The sequence below is a fragment of the Chionomys nivalis genome, chromosome 14 (genome assembly GCF_950005125.1).
Source record: "Chionomys nivalis chromosome 14, mChiNiv1.1, whole genome shotgun sequence".
NCBI classification, from domain to species: Eukaryota; Metazoa; Chordata; class Mammalia; order Rodentia; family Cricetidae; genus Chionomys; species Chionomys nivalis.
In genome coordinates, this window is record NC_080099.1 from 32,499,555 (window position 1) to 32,516,249 (window position 16,695).

The following is a 16,695-nucleotide window of genomic DNA, read 5'->3' on the forward strand; positions in this document are numbered from 1 at the left end:
GATATTTTAAGGCTGGGGCATTTTCCGCCCACCTGGCTCTGTGCATGGCTGTCAGGCGAGAGGCAGATGATTTTATGCAGATCATCCCATTGGTCATTTGTGCTCCAAAGGAAAAGTTAGCTTCTCTGACAGGGTCAGGCTTCTGGTTACACTGAAATTAGATCTGGCCTCAAAAAGTCAAGGATCAGTTTGACGTAAGAGAAATGAATCCACATGCCTCTAAATAAAGGTATTCCTTCCAACCTGATAAAGCTGTTAGAAAGAAGAAAACAAAGACAGGCAATCATTTCAAAATCAGTTCAAACAGTAAGTATAATTTAATAAAGACTCATTACAAATTAGAAATATGTATTAATTTAATGTACTATGTAATTTTAATTTAAAATTCCTTGAATTATCATTTGTTTAAATCTTATATGTATTTTAAGATTATTGAGTAAAAGCATTTTTATAACTTAATTATCAAGTTTTAATAGTATAATGCTTATTTTTCAAGCAAAAGATTTCTTATCCTTATTTTCTTTAACTTCATGCAATTTTACCCACTTATAAATATCTCACATTCTCAATATACTTCTTAAAGGCATTGAAGACAAACTTTTAAAATATATTGCCTCAAAATAATTAAAATAACTCTTTCCATTGATACTGACATTTTTTAAGCAATGAGCAAAATTGTACTTTTGGAACGCTTGATGATATAAAATACTGAAATTTATGTACTTTAAAAACAGCGTCAGATTGGCTGAAAATTTGCTCCTGGATAGCAGAACTGCTTAAGAACTAACTTTGTCTTTCTTCCCAGGTATGTACAGTACTTAAAAACAAGCATTTTTAAAGAGTTTATGTCCATATTTTTAGTTGATGAATATGTTTATGGAAAAGCAAAAATGAATGAAGCATGGGCATAATTCTCTACCTTCAGAGCATTTAATATTACTTGATCTGAAAGTGTCTGTGATCTTTTCTCACAGATATGATATAGAGAATACTCACAACATTAGGTCCAGATAAAAGTGTTTAAAATTGTATCATGATTGATTCATTGATTTTAGTAGAGGTAAGCTACTATTTTTAAGTTTAATTTTAAAATTAATGTTATTATTTGTTCCTGGAGAATTTATATAGTGTGCCCATCCCCTTTCTCCACCTCACTTCCTTCCCACCTGCGGTGGTTTGAATGAGAATGGCCCCCATATGCTCTTGTATTTGAATACTTGGTCCCCAGCTGGTGGAACTATTTGGGACCTATTAGGATGTGTGGGCTTGTTCTAGGAAGTGTGTCACTGGGAGCGAGAGTTTGAGGTTTCAAAATTTGACACCATTTACAGTTAACTCTCAGTTTTATGTTGTGGATCAATATGTAAGCAGTTAGCTACTGCTCCAGCACCATGTCTGCCTGTCTGTTCCGTGCTACACACCACAGTGGTAATCGGCTCATCTTCTGTAACTGTAAACTCCCAATAAGCTCTGTCTTCTATAGCTTTCCTTGGTAATAATGTCTTATCCCAGAAACAGAAAAGTAAGATACCACCCAATCAAGTGTATTTTAGATCCTTTGAACTCCTCTGAGAAGACCTTGCTTTAAAATTATTCCTTTGAAGAGTAGGGGAGCTCCAGAGTGTACTGAGTAGTCCAGTGTATACACACAAACAAAAGATGGAATTGTTGGCCCTTCCTTAGCAAGATATTTATTATGCTGTTAGGTTGATAATTCCTTGAGATTGTTCTACTGTTAGAACAATGCCTTTGAAATTTAAATCCATAAAACTAAAAAGGAAAAGCCTAAACAGTCTGTTCATCCAACTTGGAGATTAAATTTCAAAAAGCAATGAATATGATCTAACAGTGTGTTGCCTCTTTGCTCGGGCTCCTCATTAACGATATCCTATGCAAGCAACAGAAGGCACGGAGAAGACAGTTTAATCCCAGAGCTGCTTCTGAAAACTGGAGGACAGCTGTCTGAGAGAGGAGAACACTCCTGAATGTCATGGGAATCTATCTGTTCCATTTTGGTATCATTTGAGAATTTGGGCTTCTATGTGTACAAAGAAAACCAACATTAGCTGTTAAAAATACTTAAGTAACAGTTTTAAAATAATTAGTACTTTGATTTTCTGTAAAATTGAAACAGTATGAAACATGCTCAAAGTTGAATTTCTCTAAAAATATGAATATACAATTCATGTATTTTGAAAAAAGCAAATTAAATGTTCCCATTATATTTTCATAGGTTTTTAATTTAGGAGAGTTTAAAACCTTTTAGAATTTCATTTTATTGATTTCTTAAATAGTTTAGTCAATCCATTCATCATACGTTGACCATTCAAAATATTTATTTTCATCCACTAACACCAGATGCTGATTTAAGAACGATGAATAGGTAAAAAAAAATCTTCTGTGCACACTGCCCCCAAGAAGATAATTACTTGAAGGTAAAAAGAGTCTCAGTAAGGTTTGTACTAAAATGTGAAATGAAAGGTAAAAGTGGGAATAGAATTTACAAACATAAAAAACTGCTAATAGTTGGAAAATAAGGATATTTGATACAAAAGAAAGAATAATGCTAAAGTCACAGAAGGAAGGTGATATTTGGTGCCTCCGGTATTTTACAGAAACAAAGCAGGGCCTTTTACCTCAAACCTGACATAATATAGAATTTAAAGAAGAAAGAACAAATGTTGTTTGGAGAGTTAGCAGAATTCTGGCTGCCCTTCTATAATAATATGGCAACAGGAATAAGACATGTTGAAGAATCTTTAAGGAGAGAGTGGCTGGAAAGGGTGCAGCAATATTGAAGGGATGGGGGAGAGGGAATAAATAATTGCGTATATTTTAGCCAAAGAAATGTCCAAGACTTCAGTTAAAGGCTCTAAGAAATCATTACAGCCACAGGTGTTTTCTCGATGACAAACTGAGGAGGGCAAATAGTCTTCTTTTCACTAATGAGGTATTTCATTCAGTTGCTGCCCACTGAAGAGAAGAGTCAGCATGGTTCTGAGACTCATATTTCTACTGTTTTGGGAAGAAGCTCGAGGAAGTTGATGTGTGTTTTTCAGTTCTCAAAAGCCACAAACTGAAAGCAATAAAATAAAATAATAAAATTCCAAACCTACAAACTCACATTGTGAATTTGCTGATTGGAATCTAGACTGGGCTACTACGGGATACATTTCTGTTGTCCTATTTCTAGAGTTAGATATCCACACTGTTGGATTGGTGGTATTATTAGGCATTATATTGCCATGTTCAATTTACTATTGTTAGGCTTATATATTTGTCCCCCTGGAGAAAGGATCTAAACTGTATTGTTGTTTACGTTTTCAAATTCTATGTCATAAACTTCCATTACTATAAATTTTAAGATACAAAAATTTTAAAATATTCACTCTGTACTTATATTTAAATATCTCCTTCAATTATGGAGGTATGTAATGATGCCCGTTGACATGTTAAATGATGACATGTCAAATATATTTGCTAAGCTCTGAAAATATGAAAAAAATAATTGTACCCATCAAAAGCTGTGGTAAACGAATGTGATCTAAGGTGCCCATGTGGGCACGCTTTCTGACCTATTCTTGAAATCAATGGGTTTAGGGCTACATTTCTCTCAGATAGGTTCTGCTTCAAAACAATTAAGATTTTTTTTTGGCTGTTCAGGTGAAACAGGTTCAAGTATTTCAAGGGCTTTAAATCTTTCCCACTCTTGCAGATCCAAATAAAAGATGCAAACTATGAACTGTGTTAAATAACTGAGGCCATAGGTCATTAGATGTCAAATTAATTAATTTATGTAATTAGTACTTTACATGATTTTCATGCAGTAAGTACAGCACAATTTAAAGAGGGCCGAGACAGCAAGATAATTAAGTGAGAATGCAAAATACACAGAGATTTGTCTAAAGAGAAATGCTTCACAATTTATATTTTTCTGGACTTTGGGATGGTTTTTAAACTTTCTTTCCTTACATTGTATATAAATTATTAAATTATTCAAAAAGTTTTATCATTGTATTTTATACAATACATTTGAAACTGATAAATATTTAAATAAATGCATGATATATGCATTCACAATATAAAAATATACTTAACTATGGTTCAATATGCAATATATCCACTCTCATAGAAAAACATAAGGATAAAAACACTAAAGTCATTTCCCTTAAAAGAAATTTCTTATATTTTTGGTTGTGAGCCTAGCGTTTAATGGCTGAGCCATCTCTCATTAGACAGAGGATTGATATCTAAAATATTAAAAGAACTCAAGAAATTGGTCATCAAAAGAACAAATAATCCAAAATGGAGTACAGACCTAAACAGAGAACTCTCAATAGAGGAATCTAAAATGGCTGAAAGACACTTACGGAAATGCTCAACATCCTTAGTCATCAGAGAAATGCAAATCAAAACAACTCTGAGAATCCATCTTACACCTGTAAGAATGGCCAAGATCAAAAACACTGATGACAACTTCTGCTGGATTGTTGTGGGGGAAAGGGAACACTCCTGCATTACTGGTTGAAGTGTAAATTGGTACAGTCCCTTTGAATATCAGTGTTGTGATTTCTCATAAAATTAGAAAACAACCTTCCTCAAGACCTAGCAATACCACTGTAGGGACATAGCCCCACCCATTGGGGGCGTGTTCTCCTCGGGCTAATGTTTACGGATAAATCTGCCGGGCGTGAGCCCAGCAGCCCTTTTTTTCATTGCTCCGCTGTGCTCCGCGGGAACCTGTGGTCCTGTAAGTCTATTTCCTTATTAAAGCTGTATATATCTATATAATCTGTCTACATTAATGATGGAGGTGGGTCTTGTATTAATCTGTTGCTTTCATTGGTTAATTAATAAAGAAACTGCCTAGGCCCATTTGATAGGCCAACCCTCAGGTGGGTGGAGTAAACAGAAGAGAATGCTGGGAGAAAGAAGCCGAGTCAGTGAGTCGCCATGATTCTCCCACTCCAGACAGACACAGGTTAAGATCTTCCCTGGTAAGCCAGCTCATGGTGCTACATAGAAGATTAGAAATGGGTTAGATCAATATGTAAGAGCTAGCCAATAAGAAGCTGAAACTAATGGGCCAGGCAGTGATTAAAAGAATACAGTTTCCGTGTAATTATTTCAGGGCATAAGCTAGCCATGTGGGCGGCCGGGTGCCGGGGACGCAGCCCTGCCACTCCTATTACAACATACCACTTTTGGGGTACACATTCAAAGGATACTCAATCGTACCATAGAACATGTTCTCAACAATGTTCATAGCAGCATTGTTTGTTATAGCCAGAACCTAGAAACAACCTAAATGCCCCTCGACCAAAGAATGGATAAGAAAAATGTGGTACATTTACACAATGGAATACTACACAGCAAAAAAAAATCCCACAGAGAGTGTTGAAGAGGGAGGGAGAGAAAGGGAGGGGAGAAGAGAAAATGGATAGCTCAGTAAAATCAATATAAAAATTATATGTGTGTGTGCGTGTGTGTGTCTTGTTCTTTCTGGAACTTTAAAAATAACTAAAAAGCACATTATTGTCACTAAATTCAATACTGCAAAAACAAAATACCTATTATGAGCTAGAGTTTATACTATCTGTGCAAAAGCATGAGATTCCAATTACATCCAAAACAGACTTAAGCACTAGACACTTTACTAGCAGGTTCAGTACCCTATAAAACAGGTTTCTTTATTTTCCCATGTATGGAAACTCCAGTCAAGAAAGATTAAATCCAGATCTGCTATACAATTTAGAAGTCTATTACTCCCACCCACTTCATGTGGCTTTAAAACTACAGATGCACAGTTAGGGTAGAAATAAAGGACATTATTATGTAAATAAATATAATTATAAATAAGTATAAGCAAACACTAATAAAGACTTAAATGTTAATTCTCTCTATATTTGCAGGAAACATTTGTCAATCCTTGATTAAACTTCTTGAGAACTTATTATGTTTTTAATAATCACAGTATTTTCACAAACAGATGGAATGATATTAAAATCACTGAATGAATGGTATTCACTTTGCTGCATATATATATATATGTATATGTATATGAAAATATTTTCCATAAGTTTATAGATTCTCTTGGCTGTATCTTGTTTCCTAACCTATTCTTATGAGGTGATTCCCTCACATCCTCAGAAGCATGCTCCACTCTAATAGTATACTTAGTTCTCAATATGTGCTTCAAATTTCAAACTTATATAGAGTGAATGTTCAGAAAACACTAAATCAGGAAATAATTAGCACCTATATAAAATTTGTCATTTCAGAGACATGGTGATTTTTTATTTAGACCTCTCTTTTCAATTGCATTATTTTCTAATAGGTATCAATAAAATGTTCTGTCATATTTATCCTTATTTATAACTTCCACTGCAATTTAGACATTTCAAACATATTTTGTAAATTTTTTCGGTATCATAAAATTTCTAGTGAATTTCTAATTATTGTAATACATAGCCATTACATTATTCTTTCTTGTTTCTTCTAAAAATTTTTTGTTAATTTTTAAATCATTAGTAATAATATTGTTGATGGATATTGAAAACTGTCCTTTTTTAGAAAATAGTCTATTTTACTATTGTTTTATTGTTAAATGTTTCTAATACAATGTGAAATAGTATAAATAATTTAAAAAGTCTCAGAGAATCATCTCATGCCTTATTTTAGTTAGTGGAAAATTTAACTATTTATATTCAATTGTTAATATATTAGTTCCAATATTTCTTAATACAATTTTGGTGATTTTAATTTTTTATAAAGTGTTTTATCTATTTTAAAACTAGAGTGTTTTTCTTATTTTAATTTAAGTTATTAATATTTTAATAATTTATTTTTATTAAATCATTAAGAAGTTCATTAATTATTTGATCAAATTTACTTCTTTAACTCCTTCTAGATTTATTCTTCTTTTTTGTTTTTTACGTTTATGGAGTCCATCTGTTCAACTAGTCTTGAGTACAAGTTTATAATGTTAGGTACAAAGGGTACCTGCAGGAGGAACATAGAACAGATAGCTTTAAAATACAATTATAACACCAGTGTACTTCAAAACGGTACCTTTGGTTCTATTATTTTACCTTGACAGAAATTAGAAAGTTTGATAAAAGAAAGAGGTTCAAATACTTGCCTCAATACAACCCTTTAGGAAGAATTAATAAAGATATGTAAACCCCTTGGTAGTGAAAATTGAGCAGAACCTCCTTGATTGAAGACTACTTCAAACATTTCTATGATAAAAGTCCTTAGGGAATGTGCCACCAATTTGAAAGCATATGGTGAGCTTTCTAGGTAAGGAAATAAAGGAATCTAAATACAATTTTTATACATTATATGCTATTTCCTTTTGAAATATTTGTTATGTTCTATATTTTGTCCTTACTTGCACCTCTCTTGTTTTGTCCCAAATTGTTTGCTTTGGGTATTATGTGGATATATAATATATATTGAATCACAAACATCAATAAATTAGGAAGATCATTTTAAATGGTCTCTTTTTGTAATATTTCTATTAAGTATTTCCTTTAGACAAAGCATTTAATTTCATGCTTCACAAGCCAGGGCTATGAGGAAATCACCTTAAAATGTTTACTTTAAATTGAACAAAATTATATTGCTAATTCTAGCACCCTGTTCTTAGTTGACACAAGTAATTTCTTCTTATGAATTAACGGTGTTGTTTAAATAGCATGTGGTGTTCTGATGGCCACTTTGCTTTCTTGCTCCCAGAAGCAATGTTGGTTATTACCTTAGAAAGCCTTGTCCATTAGCAAGTCAAGCTAATGAACTCTGTGTTAGTGTTTGGTGTGTTGAGAGTATTTAATAAGTGCCAAAATATAAAGTTAAGGAGATGTTTAAGGCTTTCAGGTTAGATGGCCATTTTCTGAAGAAATAAAATGTGTAAGATCCTGAAACTTCATTATCCTTAAATTTCCCCCTTACAGTTAGTACACAGATAGCAGGATTTGAGGACATAGCTTTCTCTCCCATGTTCTAGCATCTTTGGTATGATGCATGCTACACAAGGAGAAACAGAAACTCCAACCTAGCCATAAACACTATGCTCCACAATGGCGTCCTGTCTGCAAAACACGCTATGGCAATCACGGCCCAAAGCTTGTAGGAGTAACCAACCGATATCTGATTTGACTTAAGCCCACGTCATGAGATGGAACGAATTTCTAACACTGAACCCGAAACAAGATACCCGAGAGACCTATGATAGAGACCTTTAAACCCTCAGTCCTGAATGGAATGTCCCCAAAATATCCCTTTACCTCAGGGCTCAGAGAACCCTGCGGAAGACATAAGTGTGTAAGAGCCTGAGGGATTGAGGACACAAAATAAACAATGTCTTCTAAGTACCCACCGTCAATGGACATATGAACTCAGAGAGACGGAGGCAGCATTCACAGGGCTTGCATGGGTCTGCACCAGATGGGGTCCTAGAGCTGAATGAGAACTGGACACACGTCCCTATCCCTAATCCAGATGCTATCTCTAATTGACAATCACTTGCAAATGAAAATTGAGTTTTTTCCAACCGAGTCTCATTTTTATAAGGGTGGTCCGCATGCCCAGAAGAGTGGAAGGGGAACAAAAAATGAACTCTGCGGTATTTGTGGAAGTTCCTTGTCTTATTTTTTTCTTGTCAAGGTTTATATATTGATTCTATTTAAATTGATTACATGTAATAAACGATATATATTTTTACATACATACATATATATATAATTATTACATTTATATATATTTCTCTCTTTTCACGCTATAGGTTTATTGTGTATATATTACAGATTCCAGTTTAGTGGCTTTTTTAAAATATTTATTTATTTATTATGTATACAATATTCTGTCTGTGTGTATGTCTGCAGGCCAGAAGAGGGCGCCAGACATCATTACAGATGGTTGTGAGCCACCATGTGGTTGCTGGGAATTGAACTCAGGACCTTTGGAAGAGCAGGCAATGCTCTTAACCACTGAGTCATCTCTCCAGCCCCCGTTTAGTGTTTTTAAGAAATTCCTGAGTGTGAGAATTAGTGGGTCTCTGAGTGCCTGTCAGTTTCTTGTGCCTTTTCTTGGGCTACTTTTCTTTTGTTTCTTTCGTTTGTTAGTTTTACCCTATTCTAATATGTTAGTTTTTGTTTAATCTTATTTTCTTTCATTTATGATTATCTTATTAGAAGGCTGTTTATTTTCTTTTCTCTTTTTTTAAGATTCACTATTTATTTTATGACTCTAAGTGCTCTATCTGGATGTACAACTTTATACCAGAAGAAGGCATCAGATCCTACTGTAGGTGGTTGGGAGCCACCATATGGTTGCTGGGAATTAAACTCAGGACCTCTGGAAGAGCAGCCAGAGCTCTTAACCTCTGAGTCATCTCTCCAGCTGCCAACCACAATTTACTTTCAAATTAGAGACAGAAAGGCGGTAGATATTGATGGGAGGAAAAGTGAAGAGGAGTTGGGAGGAGGAGAGGGAACAGAAACCGTATTCAAGATATAATATTGGGGAAAATATATTTTCAATAAAAGGAAAAATATTGAAAAATAAAAAAGAGCATTATTTCCAAATAGCAGAAGAAACTACAAAATTTGGAAAAGCTAGTAAAAATGAGAAGAACTCTGTTCAAGACAGATAATTTCTCAAAAAGTGTTCATCAGATTTAGCAATTAGGGAAAAGCAAATTCAAACTACTTTGCAATTTCATCTCACCCCAATCAGAATAGTTAAGATTAACAAAACAGCTGACAGGAAAAGCTCGCAGCACGTGGGGAAAGGGAAAGTTTAGGACTCTGTCAGGGAAGAAGAATAGGAATCATGCCCAGGAGAGATGCACGTTTCTCAGTGCCCTCCTGATAGTCCCAAACTTCTTCACGCAGAACAGAAATTCAAAGAGGAAGTTATTAAACACGTCCAGACAGCGGATAGGGTTTTCAACCTCAAATGCCTAGGGCAAAGCTAAACACGCTTTGAAGGACAGGAACCTCTGAGACGGTGGTTATGTGGCCATGTGGATGCCTGCGAATTGACCTTGCAAGTGTAGCCTAGTTGGATATTTTATCTTAACCACTTCAAGTTTTTCCTTTGAAATCAAAAGTAACAAGTCCCTTTTATAGCTTATTATTATTCTGTATGGTTTCTCTTCAAATCTAAGCCATAGAATACAACATATACGATAGGCATAAGGACGTCTCAAGATATTAATAATTTCTTTTTCGTTATTTATACATGTCTATCTTTTTGTTTCTTTTAAAAACTATATGCATCTGTGTGCAGGAGCCCCATGGAGCCCAGAGGCATGTATCATGGTGGAACTGGAGTTACCGGTGCTTATGAGCCATCGGACCTCGGCATCAAGATCCAAACAGACCTCCTTTGCATAAGTAGCATGTGATTTAACTGTTACCTCTTTCTTTTGTCCCTTGTCAATCATTTTTCAAAATGATTTTAAAGCATGTCAGAGGACTGGAGACCACTCAGCAGTAGAATATTTCTTGGCCTCTGGAGTTACTATCAAGAATTACATTTTAAAAACAAACAAGCAAACAAAAATCCCTTAGACTCTCATCTCTGACCTATCTAGAGATACCTTATCAGCCACTTGCAAAGTTATTTATAAAAACTATGATTAAATATAACAGGCATATTCACCAATAAAAAACAGTAGATGTTTCAACAACAGCCATATTTTTCTTTCTTTTTAAATTCCTAATAAAAAATATTACCTTGAAAGATAATTTCTGGAAATACTTATTGTTTCTAGTTATAGGCATTCATTATTAGATGTTCTAATGACTTCTGATAATTAAATGAAAATTTCTGTTGCTTAATATTTTTCTGTGGAGTATAGGGATATTGGTGTGTTTGGCTTACATACAGTTCTGTAGAAAGAAATTGAAAGCATAGGTACAAATACATTTGCAGTGTTCAGGTTTTTTCTTCCAAAAAGGAAACATTCAACAACTTAGTTTCAACAGATCATCCTCCATAGAAGGTCCCTTAGAACTTGATCCTTGTAAATATTCCAGGCTCCCTTGGATATTATATCCCCACAGGAGCTGTCCTGTCTCTTGTGTACAAGATTCCTATCAGCTTTGATAGTACATCTGCCAAAGAAGTAAGAAGAGACAGGGTTAGTGTCCTGACATCTTTTTTCTGAAGGCATTAAACATTATTGACATGTTCTCTATCCTTGCAATCAGTAATAAATACTTCCTACTATTGAGTAAGTTTGTGGAATGCAGTGTGGAAAAGGCTCAAGGAAACAGTTAAAAGTTCATCACCTAAATGCTTTGTGGTGTTTTTCCCCCAGGAGCACAGAAAAGACCCTAAATAAGAACCCTTACTTCATCATCAAAAGAAGTGAGCAAGTTGGCTATAAAGATGTGAGCATTTCCTATAACTTCTTAGGGGGCTTGAGAGGGCATGTGTTTGCGTTTTCTCTTCATCCGAGAAAGCTCTGCTTTCTGAGTGCTTTTGTTAACAGCGATGAAACAAGAATTTCACTCATGCTGCAATTTTTTTCCCAAAAAGCAACAATCATTTTTGTAGATCCCATATTTCTGTTCCACTATTTTATATCCTTTTTGTTCTATCATGTGTTTCTCAAAGAAACAGTTGCAACCTGATTAGCTCTGTGAAATGGATGGCTGAATGTTTTTCCTTTTGGCAAAACACTGTGGAGTTGAGTTAAATCCTGGTAAATCTCATGTTAGCATGTGTGTATTAAACTACACCCCAGTGGATTTAAATATGACATGACAAAAGAATGGTATTATTTTCTTACGGAGAGTACTTTCAATCACACAAAGTTGAAAGTTTAATCATGTTCCTCTATTTTGGTTAATCATTTATGTCTGAATCAAACCTTTTCCTTTTTAGTTATCACATGACACATATGATAACTATTATCTAAGGTCCACTTATGCTTTTTAACCAGTAACTGTATTAGATAGAAATTAAATGTTGGTTCTTACGTTCATGTCTATGAAAACTATTTCTCCTCTCTGGCTTTCATTCAAATAGAAGGTATTGAAAGACGTCTTGAGAAAACAGAAATCTAAATTTCATGATTGTTAATTCATTATCATACTATAGTTAAATTTCTTGTCTCCTTTCTTCACCAAGAATAAGATCAGAAGTCAACAACAATTATTCTAACCATGATTACCTGATAAATAAAACTACATTACAGTCTGTAATGATATCACAGGATTTCTTGTATTATTAAGGTCTCCGGAAATGGAAGATTAAGAAAAAAAAAAAGAAACTAATCTATTTGTCTTTGCCAGATGCCCTATCTAACCGTCATTCACTTTTAAAACATACAACATTGAAAAGAATTACAATGCAGTCAAATGAAATATATTGTATTTCAGTTTACTTTTCTTCTCCTTCAAACCATGCTTCTTCGGCACACATTTCTGAATGATGGAAGCTTATGGATAGGAAAGAGGCCTGGCTCTGCACAAGCAAACTTCATGGAAAAGCTCTTGTGAAAAGAAACACAAAGCTTGCGAATTGAATGCTCCCTGCCGGGAGTTTTAGACATGGTGCTCCAGGAAAGTGTAGGATCATTTATACTTAACATGCGGGGATCACCCTTCTTTCAATCTTGCCTCCACTGGGAACTAGAAATTGATGCCTATATTGCCTAAAACCAAGACGACACATGTAAGTCGGCTGAGAAATAAAAGGTGAGCAGACTTTGAGGTTACACAATTGCAGTAATTGCAGATCTCCGCATTCTCGCATTTGCCAGAATGCTTCTGCAATGTAGTCCATTAACACAGCACTGTGCTGACAGAGGAAGTCAATTACACCACTAAAGTGCTGATACCATATCCATAACTGAAAGATTCCAACATTGATGAAAACGGTAATGCTTCACGTGTGGCTTCTAAAGCACTTTTTCCACCAAAATGAATTCCAATATATTCAAATGTCTCTTCTTAATTTTAATATTTTTACATGCTATCTCAGTGTAGTTCTGGCTGGTCTAGTGACCACAAGGTAATCCAGGCTGGCCTCTAGTTTGGAAAAATCTGCCTATTTGGGTCACCTTTGTGCTAGGATTGTAGCTATGACCACCACATGTAACTTGGTTTCTACGTACTATTAGGGCAATATACTAGAAACATCTATGATTTCTGTATTTTAACATGTATAATTTCTGTTTCATCAATGGACTTTTGACTTTGTTAGGCTTCCAGACTTCAGTGTACTCTGAATATGAATTCTTTTGAACAGAAAACTTATTCTAGCATGAGTTCCAGAAAGATGTCAGAAAGTTTGTTTTCTATTCTTCATTTTTATTTTCTAACCATGCCTATTATTCTTTCTTGTTCTCTTAATCTCACCTTTTAGATGGAGACTCGGGTAATAGCACATAGAGATATATTCCATGATAAGCAAGGAGGCGGGAGAGGAATGTATGAAAATTAAATTGGTCTTGTCTGATTGCTCATAATTGGTTAAAACATCATTTGAACTTATGGAAAGTATGTTTTAGTTCTACATCTAAAATAAAAACATCAGGTATTTAAAATATATTGTTTTATAAATTTGGACAGTATTCAACATATAGCATTAAATAAATACATTTAGTAAATATTGAGCAGTGATTATTCATTTATGAAAGTTCACTGAAAGAAACTGCTGATGTTGATAAAAAACACTGAAGCATTTTTGCTTTAACCCATGATTTATAGCATTTATTTATTTATTTATCCCCCATTCCTATATTTCTGATTCAAAATTAGGACATTAAATAAAATCTTTTGGGTACCATTATTTGTTCATCTATATGACTTAAGACAGCAAAACCCTGCCCTTCTACAACTATCTTCAATACTGCATAAATGTTTTGATAATAACTTGATCAGACTGCAAGGATTGTAATGTTTTCAGAATACTGATAATATATTGTTACATTTTTAAAAGTTATTTTATATACCTGTGAGAGTGCACATGACATGTATTTGTAGGACAAAGAACAATTGGTGAGAATCGATTCTCTTCTTCTAGAATGTAGGTTTCATGGATTGAATTTCTGTGGTTAAGTTTGACAACAGTCCCCTTTATCCTCTGAGCCATCTTGCTGGACTCTACTTTGATATTTTTTTTACATATGAAATATTTAAAATACAGTAGTGTCATGAAGAAATGACACTATATCTCTTATTTCCAAGTATTGAGATGTTTTAAAGCAGAGAAACTGACAGTTAACGTATTTTGTGTATAAAATGAAGAATCATGTGATTCAAGTTATTTTAGCGTCCTATTGATTTATTCTTTCTCCAGCAATAGCTTAGTAAATAAAAATGAAGTCTTTAGATATAATAAGCATTCTCACTTCTTCCTTTCTGGGAATTCATGGTTTCTACTAATTAACCTGGTCTATACACACTGTTCGTCATGGACACAATGAAGCAGGATTTTGACAAAAGTGAGCAAATTGTTAATTTGCATTGTTGTTCATTGTTTTTAGAAATATCCCCTAAAAATACACACATGTGATATGAATTATTTAGTACAAGTAGAAAGTATACATAAGATGTTCAAGTACCCAATAACTTTGGAGCAAAAACATGAGAGTAATGAGCTGTGCCTTCTAGAATTGGACAAGACTCTAAAACTTGATTTGGAGATGACACAGCGGGTTAGGTATTTGCTATGCAAAAATGAAGACCTAAGTTCACAGCCCCAAAAATCATGCAACAAGATGGATATAGCACTGTATACTTATCATCCAAGTGATGGGAGTTATCAACAAGATGGTCCTGGGGACTTCTGTTGCCCATCATTCTAGCTAATTGTTAAAGTCAAGGTTGAATATATGCCCACATAAAAAATCAAGTGAGGAGTAATGAGAAGACAGCTGAGGTTGACACACACACAGAGAGGCAAGCATATTCCACCACCTACCCTCAGCTTTACAATATTTGCACACAAACAGAAACACTAGAGAAAAGAAAGGAGGGGGAGGAAGAGGAAGTGAAGAAGGAAGAAGATGGGGAGATGGGGAGAGAAAGAAGAAAGGAAGACAAACAAAGCCCCAAAGCCAACTCCCTTATGATTAAAGAATAGTGTTTCAACAATGGGGTACATCAATAAAGGCAAAAAGAACTGTTTAAGAGTAGCACTCCTGCAGAACCAGCAGAGAGCTAGAGCTGTCATCCAAAAGAATAGCAGTTTCAATAGACAAGGAGCATGGAAAGCATTTATGAGATTTCAGTGTGTTTCGCTGGAAGGGGAACTGGTCAAATATGCAATGTAGAACGATGGCTGCAGGCTATAAAGAACTCAGTGCCAAAGAGCAAACTCTGAGGGAGCAGGAATCTGTTCAGTGAGTGCAACTGACTGTAGTATTGAGCTGAGCAGGTGGCAGCAGTAGACAGCTAAGAAGAAGTCAAAGCATGAAAAATTGTAGTGAAGAACAAAGGAGTTAAAAATTTTTCTATTTTTTCTTTTTCTTGTGGTCTGTCTGGATGTATAGTAATGTTGCTTCCCCAGATAGATAAGAAAAAAATATAGCAAGGAAATTTTGAAGAAATGCATTGACAGTTATACAGGATATTATCACAAACACTTAAGCAACATGTATCAAAATGAATATTTAACATATTCTACTATAAACAATAGAACTATTAATTAGAGTAAGAAATTTGACATCTTAAGTCATCGTGTCTCCAAAATTACTTTTACTTTTCATTACTAATAAAAGATGAACCAGTTGAGAATCTTTAAACTTTAGCTATGTTTTTTTTTTTTAACAAGTGACACTCTTTGTCAATTAAAGTCAGAGACTATGTAGGAAAATAATCTGTGGAAGGACAGTTTTGATCTCTGAAAAGAACATAACTCTTGATTAATACCTTAAGTGTGGTGAGGTTTCAAATAAATTCAGAGATGGTCATTGTTAGGTCATAAATCTTCTACAGAATTAGTCCAGAAACATGACCTTTGACATACAATTTGCCCTGCCTACAAGATATGCTGGGGTAAATAAAGGTGACATAGCAATTAAGAGAGTTGCCAATTAATGAGTGATCTAACTTGAGACCTATATCATGAGAGGAAATCCACCCCTGACACAGCCTGGAGTGTCAGGACCCAGAGACTGGATAACCCAGAAACCTAGGATAGAACCAAACACAACTGGCAAAAAGAAAAAAAAAATCATTGCCGAGTCCAATAGTCATCAGAGAGGCTTCATCTAGTAACTAATGGAAACAGATGCAGAACCACAGCCAAACATTAGGGCAAGCTGGGTGAATCCTGTAGAAGAAGGGAAGGAAGGATTGTACAAGACAGAGGGGCCAAAGATAGAACAAGAAAGCCCAAAGAATCATCTAACATGGGCTCACAGGGGCTCACAGAGACTGAACCGCCAACCAGAGAGCGTACATGGGACTGAACTAGGCTTTCCTAGGCCTTCAGCACATATGTTACAGTTGTGTAGTTTGGTCTTCTTGTGAGGCTCCTAACAGTGCAAACAGGGTCTATCTCTGACTGCTGTTTGGGGGAAGTTTTCCTACTACTGGGTTTCCTCCTCTTCCAGCCTTATTAGGAGAGGAAGTGCCTGGTCTTACAACAACTTAATATTAATTAAGAATCATTAATATAGTCAACTGTTTTAATTTTTTTTTATTCTTTTTTAATTAAAATTTCCACCTG

General features: G+C 34.7%; 1 protein-coding gene across 1 annotated transcript in view; it reads right to left on the reverse strand.

The window, feature by feature from the left end:
• Positions 1–200: 200 nt before the first annotated feature.
• Prr16 (proline rich 16) overlaps positions 201–16,695 on the reverse strand; it is a 266,413-nt gene continuing 249,918 nt past the window's right edge. Inside the window, exon 3 of the transcript XR_009058302.1 lies at positions 201–252. The gene's annotated coding sequence lies outside the window, so the exon portion shown is untranslated. The remainder of the gene's footprint in view (positions 253–16,695) is intronic.